This window comes from Oryctolagus cuniculus, chromosome 13 (genome assembly GCF_964237555.1).
Source record: "Oryctolagus cuniculus chromosome 13, mOryCun1.1, whole genome shotgun sequence".
Lineage (NCBI taxonomy): Eukaryota > Metazoa > Chordata > Mammalia > Lagomorpha > Leporidae > Oryctolagus > Oryctolagus cuniculus.
The window spans coordinates 102,555,037-102,563,241 of NC_091444.1; the positions used below are offsets into that span (position 1 = coordinate 102,555,037).

Here is an 8,205-nt window from a genome sequence, read left to right on the forward strand (position 1 = left end):
TGCAAAGCCCCCTTTCTCCATCCTGTCAGGTGGTCACCCCAGCATGGGAGCCCAGGGGACAGGTCCCGTCCAGCTCCTCTGATGCAGCCCGCCCCTGTGTTTTCTTGGAGACAAGCGAATCAGGTTTCCACTGATGCCCAAAGGGAGGAAGACAATGAAAGCTGTGGCATGACTCTGTAGGACGCTTCTTTGTCTTCATTCTGGAGCCCGGCATGGAAAGTTGGCAGCTCAGCCTGAAAGTCGAGAGTGCATAAGCAGCTGCCCGGGTTGGAGATAAAGTCCACAAAGTGGGGAGCAGCTCACTGAGCCTGCACCGTGGAAGTAGGGCCGGGGTTGGGGGGAAGGCATGCTCTACGTCTGGATCCAGGTCTCCACCTCCCAGGATGGGATCGTGTTGCCCAATCGTGACATCACTCAAGCTGTTCCCACACCCATGGCCCACTTTTGAAATTACTTAGCAGTGGTTGCAGAAGCCAAATCTGAGATAAATTCCTCTGTGACTCAGACTGTTAATCTCTGTTTTGACAACCAACAGCAAGTCACTGGAACTTCAGCTTATGTTTGGTATGAAAATACCATTACGTAATGCCAAGTCTCCTTAGCTGAGCCACCTGCCCCGAGAAAGTGCCAACTGTGCACAGGCAAGAAAGTCGATTCCCTTGTATTTGGGGGCAGTAGCTGGAATCCTTGTTCCAGGGAAGAAGCGAAGGCCTGCAGCGTCTGCTGTCGCACCAAGGCTTGTGGACTGATTGCAACCCAGTGTCCCGCTCTGTAAGTGCAACCATAGTGTCCACAGTGTGTCGGGGTTGTTGGGGTTATGTGACGACAGGAAAGGTCATAGCACAGTGCCCTGTAGGCACGAATGGTGCAGACAGTTCTTATTTAGGATTGTGTTTGTAAACACATGGTCTCAGGGAAAGAAAAAAAAGAAGAGGAAGTCCTTGATATTGATGGCTATGTATTTATTTGAAAGGCAGACTTATAGAGAGAGAGAGAGAAGGAGGAGAGACAGATGTTCCATCTGCTGGTTCACTCCACAAATGGCCACAACAGTGGGAGCCGGGCCAGGCAGAGGCCAGGAGCCTGGAACTCCATGTGGGTCTCCCACATGGGTGGTGGCAGCGGCCCAAGTACTTGGACCGTCCTCTGCTGCTTTCCCAGGCACAAATGCAGAGAGCTGGATGGGAAGTGAAGCAGCTGGGGCTTGAACGAGAGCTCCCGTATGGGAGTCCCGAGTCATGGGCGGATTAATCTGCTGCACCGCAGCACCAGCCCGTTATTATTTGTTATAGGTGAGGTGCTTCCTAACTACCTGCCAACAACAAAGCTGTGCACAACGGGCAGTTCTGAGGACGCATGGCGAACAGCTAACACAGGTGTTGATGCAGGCAGGCTTTTGGCCTAGGGCTTCAGACCCTGGCTAGGGCACCTGCATCCCACGTGAAAGAACATTGTTCAGTGTCCACCTCCTGCTCCAGATTCCACCTCCCTGCCAGTGTCAGGAGGATGGCTCGAGAACTTGGGTCCCTGCTGCCCACCTGAAGTCTTGGATTGAGTTCCTTGCTCCTGGATTTGGCTCTGCCCAGTTGCAGCTGTTGCAGGCATTTTTTGGAATGAGCCAGTGAAACAGAGCTATCTCTCTGTCTCTGTCTCTCCTCTCAGAGGATTGTGGGAATCTGAAGTCCAGGAATATGTTCTCTGCTGCAGGTTGCTGTGGGAGAAGCAAAAATTCAACTTGGATTCACACCAGACAGCTTTTGCAATGTTCCCTTCAGTGGCAGAAGGATTGCATCACACCACGCCCTTCCAGCCCATTTGTTCCTTTTGCTATGGGCACTCTGGCATTTACCTGAGTCCTGTGTTGGCTCTCTCATTCAGCTTTGTGTCCTCTGAAGATTGCTCCACTTTCCTATAATTGTCACCATGCTCTTCTTCTTCTTCTTTTAAAGATTTATTTATTTATTCATAAGTCAGAGTTAGAGAGAGATCTTCCACCTGCCAAAAGGCCTCAACAGCCAGGGCTGGGCCAGGCTGAAACCAAGAGCCAGGAACTTCATCTGGGCCTCCCACATGGGTGCAGGGGCCCAAACACTTAGGCCATCCTCTGCTGCATTCCCAGATGCATTAGTAGGGAGCTGGATCAGAAGTGGAGCTTCTGGGACTTGAACTGATGTCCATATGAGATGGCAGCACTGCAGGTGGCTGCTTAGCCTGCTGCACCACAACACCAGCCCCTCCTCTCATTTCTGATATTTACACTCCTATCTCATATATGATACTGCTTTGCAGTCTTTCACTCCTTAAATCCTACCATTCTGTACATTCATGTTCATAGGAGCATTATCTGCAATAGCTCAACATCAGAGCAACCAGGAGGCAATCCATGGATGAATGGATAAGCAAAATGTGGACTAGGCAGACAATGGAAATTATCCAGCCTTAAAGAGGACACTGTGCAGCCTGCTGCTGCATGGTGAAGCTCGAGGACATTACGCTAAGTGAAACGAGCCAGTCATAAGACAAATGCATGTGAGTCACTTACAGGAAGCACCATCATTATTCTCTCTGTAATCCCTGAAGGTGCCATGGTAGGCATTTAATCTATTTGCTGCTCATTGTCCTTTCCTTCTGTGAACAGCTTTGCCTTCCCAGCTGGACCACAGAGAGAGAGAGAGAGAGAGAGAGAGAGAGAGGAGAGAGAGAGAGGGAGGAGAGAGCTGCCGGTCCCAGTGCTCCACCTGCAGACCGCGGTGACTGGTACAGAGGTGGGCATGTAACCAAGCCAGGCAACTCAGCGCTTCTCTGGGGTGTCACACTGAGACACTAAGAGAGAGAACATCTCCCTTTTTTCTTGAATCTTGAGCTCTAAGATTGTTTCTCTAATCATGTCCTTCGGAGTTGGGTTGGCTACTGTAGGATAAACTGAGACCAGTTGACAGAAGCAAATCTAAGCAATGAAGTTATGTAAATTAATAAATGCCTATTTGCTTTAATTGGTTGGATTTAAGTTTCTCTTTACTAGCAACCAAGAAAGAGTTTTCATTCAGGTACAACTTCACTTTTAAGAACATCTACTGCCATCCATTCCTGTTCTGTTGCAGAGTAGTATCTCTCTCTCTCTCTCTCTCTTTTTTTATTTGACAGGTAGAGTTATAGACAGTGAGAGAGAGAGACAGAGAGAAAGGTCTTCCTTCTGTTGGTTCACTCCCCAAATGGCCACAACGGCCGGCACTGCGCTGATCCGATGGCAGGAGCCAGGTGCTTCTTCCTGGTCTCCCATGGGGTGCAGGGCCCAAGCACTTGGGCCATCCTCCACTGCCCTCCTGGGCCACAGCAGAGAGCTGGACTGGGAGAGGAGCAACCAGGACTAGTACCCGGTGCCCCAACCGGGACTAGAACCAGCAGGTGGAGGATTAGCCAAGTGAGCCATGGCGCCGGCCCTAACCTTTCTTGTACTGCCCCCCTTATAATATATAACTCACCACAGTCTATTCCTGTTGACATTTCACCACTTTGAATGAAGATACAAACCTTACCTCCCAATATACCCCTTTAACATTTCCCTTTGTAGGATTATTGATAGTAAAAAAAAGATTTATTTATTTATTTGAAAGGCAGAGAGACAGGTATGGCAGGGACAAAGATTTTTTCATTCACTGGTTCACTCCCCAAATGGCTGCAACAGCCAGGAGTAGTCCAGGCCAAAACCAGGAGTTTGTATCTCCATCCAGGTCTTGGGTGGCAGGGGCCCACGTACTTGGGCCATGTTCTCTGCCTTCCCAGATACATTACCAGGGAGCTGGATCGAAAGCAGAGCAGCCAGGACTCGAATCTGCACTCTAATGTAGGGTGCTGGCATCACAAACCAAGGCTCACTGGCTGCACCACAGCACCAACCCCAGGAAAATTGTTGTAAGTATTTCCCTCTGAATATGTTGGAACCATATCAGACATTGTTGTAAGTTTGGCTTCAATTATCAAACAGAATTTAGAAGATTCCAGAAGAGAAGGAAAGACTTGTATTTACCCATATCTTTACTTTTTCTGTTGTTTTCTTTTCTTTTCTGATGTTACAGATTTTTTTTTCTTTTATCAAGTGCTTTCTAATTGGAGAAAATCCTTAGCCAGTCTTTTAAAGCAAATATGGTAGTGACAGATTCTCCTACTTTGCTTTCATAGGGGATGGCTTGATATTCCATTCTGGAAAGATATTTTCACTGGATGTAGAATTCTGGGTTGACAATTTTTTTCTTTCAGTCCTTGAAAAGTGTTGTGCCACTTCCTTCTGGTCTGCATGGTTCCTGATGAGAAATCTGCTGCTACTCCAACTGTTTCTCTCTTACAGTGAAAGGGTTCTCTCTCTCGTTGCTTTAAAAGCTGTTTCCTTTGTGCTTGCTTTCAGGAGTTTGAATGTAATGTGTCTTGGTGTGGATCCCTTTGGGTTTATCCTGTTTGAGGTTATCTCAGACTTCTGCATTAGTAGGTTTATGTCTTTGCCAAATTTGGGGAGATTTCAACCATTATTTCTTTTTACTTTTCTAGTCTCCTCTTCTGGGAACTTACTGATACAAGTCTTCTTTTCTTTAATATTTATCTTAATTATTTGAAAGGCAGAGTTAGAGAGAGAGAGAGAGAGAGTTTTCCATCTACTGGTCCATTCCTCAAATGGCCACAATGGCTAGGGCTATGCCAGGCCAAAGCCAGGAGCCAAGAGCTTCATCCAGGTGTCTCACGTGGATGCAGGGTCCCAAGCACTTGGGCCATCTTTTGCTGCTTTCCCAGGAGCATTAGCAGGGAGCTGGATAGGGAGTGGAGCAGCCGGGAATTGAACATGTGCCCATATTGGATACTGGTGTTGCAGGCAGAGTCTTGACCCTTTTTGCCACAATGCCAGCCCCCACAAATCTTACGCTATTTTCTCTCAGGTCTCTGAGGTTCTTTTTTGTTGTGGGTTAGCCTGTTTTCTCTGTATTGTTTGGATTGGATCATTTGTATTGTTCTACCTTCCAGTTCATTGATTCTTCCCTCTGTCCCTCTATTCTGCTGTTGGGGCCATCCATGGAGTTTTTCATTTGGTTATTGTATTTTTGAGTTCTAAAATTTCCATTTAGTTCTTCTTTATACTTTTTTATCTTTTTTGCTCAGACCTTCGAGTTTCTCATTTAGTTCAAGCAAATTGTGGTCTTTCTAGGATGGCTGTTTTAAAATCCTTGCCAGATGGTTCTAACATCTGTGTCATGTGGATGGTAGCATATCTTGATTATCTTTTCTCACTCAAGTTGAGATTTTCCTGGTTCTTGAAGAGTCCTTTTCTATGGAAACCGAGACATTTTGAGTATGATGGTACAACCCTGTGTCTTATGTAAATCCTCCATTTAGCAGAGCTCCTTGGTACCACCCTGGTGTTTAACAGGCGTGCCACCTCATGACTGCTGTCAATCTTCCATTTAGCAGAGCTCCTTGGTACCACTCTGGTGGTTAACAGGCGTGCCACCTCATGACTGCCAGGTGAACACTGACGTCCAGGTTTCCCATTCAGTCTGGACACCTGAGATGCCTATTGTCACTGCTGAGGATGGGTGGGAATTCAGCCCCCTCCGCTAGTCCTCCGCTGACATAATCTTGGATGGGAGAGCGAGGGATGCCTTGTCAGGGCTCTCCACATGGCCCCTAAGGAGACCATGATGGGCCACCTCATCACCTATGGCAGTAGAAAGGTCCTGACTCTCCACTGGGCTTCCTCTGACATGACCCAAAGTTGGGGTTATTGGCAAGGGCAGTAGTCTGGGCTGCTCATTCGGCCCTCTCCAGTGGGCGTGAGGGTCGGGCCACACTCTTATCTGTGATGTCTGGCTGGAGTAGGTGGCCATTTCTTCCTTGTCAGGCTACTCCTTCCCTGGTCCTTCGGGCAGAGATGGGTATTTCATGAATTTTCTTTTCTGTTCCTGTGGGCACGTCTATGTCACCAGCTTCTCCAGGGAACTCACTCCTTGCTGTTTCTTGGGTCTTTCAGAGACCTTGGGTGTTTATGGATAAAGTCCAGGCTTGTAGTTTTGCTTGGTGACAGGAATAGAAGAAGGCCTGATGTGGCACCTGCATTGTGGAGCAGTGGGTTAAGCCGCTGCCTTTGATACCAGCATTCCATATTAGAGCACCGGTCTACTCCGCTTCTAATCCAGCTGCCTGCTTGTGCGCCTGGGAAAGCAGCGGAAGATGGCCTGGATTTGGCATGGCCCAGCCACTATGGCCATTTGGGGAGTGCACCAGTGTATAGAAGACCTCTTTCCCTGTTTCTCTCTCTGTCACTCTGCCTTTCAAGTAAATAAATAAATCTTAAAAAGAAAGAAAAAGCCCTGCCTTTATTTTTGAAGCAATATGAATTCCTTCTGGAACGTGAAAGGATACACAAGCAGAGGCAGACGTGTGCCAGCTCAAAGGCTGTCACCTCCGTAAAGCCTTCTCATTTCTTCTTCTGTGTGATTGCCGAGTTCTGGTGCTACTGCCATCACAGCGTGGTGCTAGCATGATGTTTCCACATGTGTCCACAAAATAGGCTGCACTTGGATTTCCTGACTTATTTTTTTAAAGACAAATGGATCCAAAGAAAGGATGTAACTGCAAACTTTCATACAGAAGACTAAGCTAGAATTCAAGCTGCAAGTGTACTCTTACATGTTCATATTTTTATACAGCTTTTTTAAATATCTGTGCTGAATTTCATTGCTTCGACTTTGAGACATCTTCAGTCATGCAATTCAAACTGTCCACTGATCTGGCTGAACAAGTTACACACTAACCCTCATCTAAATATTAACGTAATGTACTTTGGCTGTGAGAAAAATATCTCATTTCCAACGTCCAAACAAATCTTCAAAGCTCACCAGACTGAAAATTCCAGAGACTCCTTTTTCATGTTTGTACCACCAGCTTTGACCTCAGTCTAGGACGCGTGGAAGATGAGGACATTCTCAACTGTTAGTTTTCATTTTCTCTTGATGTAAGAGAAAAGGTGATCATTTTTCAACATCATTGTCAATAGTAGCAGATAATGTTCCATTAAATATCTACATAGTTTATTTAACGTCCCCTATTATTAGGCATAAGGGTTTTGCAGTTTCTCAATATTACAAACAACGCTAGGTGACTCTTTGTAGTTAGGAGTTTGAACATCTCTCTGATGTAGTCCAGACATGGAATTACTGACTCAAAATCTATGTAGAGGTTCTAGGCGTTTGAAACGTGCAGTGAGAAGAAGGCAGGGACAAGACAACATTCTGAAGAAAGAGGAAAAGTTTTTGAATATCCAGTGAGCAATGCAGGTGAGGAGACCTGGCCAGACACATGCGTGGATTGCTGGAATGTTCTAAGGGCACATCCAAGGTTAGAGGTTGGAGGTTTCTGGTGTCACCAATTTACAGGGTTGTTCTTCACTCTGGAACCACCCCCTGCTGGCTTCTTCCCATCATTCAGGCCTTTAACAAATATCACCTTCTCACCAGAGAACTTCCCCAGCCTCACCACGGAAGGAGGCACCTTTTCTGTGCTGCTCATCACATGATGCAGTTGCCAAGGAACTTGTCATTCTCTGAAATATCTTGTTTACTCACTTGCTTTACTTGTCTTTACAAGAGTGTCAACACCATCAGATTGTCTGGTATCCTCAAGACCTAAAACAATGCCTAGGGGCCAGTGTTCTGGTGCAGCAGGTTAAGCCACCGCCTATGACACCAACATTCCCATCTCAGCTGCTCCACTTCTGATCCAGCTCCCTGTTAATGCGCCTAGGAAAGCAACAGAGGATGGCCCATGTGCTTGGGCATCTGCCACCCATGTGGGAGACCCAGAGGAAACTCCTGGCTCCTGGCTTCATCCTGGCCTAACCACATTGTGGCCATTTGGGGAGTGAAACCAGAAGATGGGATATTATTTCTCTCTCTTACTTTGCCTTTCAGATAAAAAAAAAAAAAAAAAAAAAAGCCTGATCCACCATGGGCTCTTTAAGAAAACATTGTGGACAGACTGAATAAATGTGTTCATGGTTCAGAACATGATAGAATTCCTTTATGATGGGTTAGGACTCCCAAAAGAAACACAGGAAAGTCAAGATCCCTGGGGAGAAACCCAGAGGAGAATGGGGACAAGAGTGGGTGCTTGCACCCAAGGTAGTGGCCAAGATGGGTGGCAAATGCTAGGGCGGGACTGACG

General features: G+C 46.8%; 1 long non-coding RNA gene across 1 annotated transcript; it reads left to right on the top strand.

Annotated features, from left to right (window-relative positions):
• The first annotated feature begins 435 nt into the window (after positions 1 to 435).
• On the top strand, positions 436 to 2,993 carry LOC108178157 (uncharacterized). The gene is made up of 3 exons (XR_001794841.3): positions 436 to 771; positions 2,336 to 2,529; positions 2,639 to 2,993. It is a non-coding gene; the product is annotated as an uncharacterized lncRNA (long non-coding RNA).
• Positions 2,994 to 8,205: the final 5,212 nt, after the last annotated feature.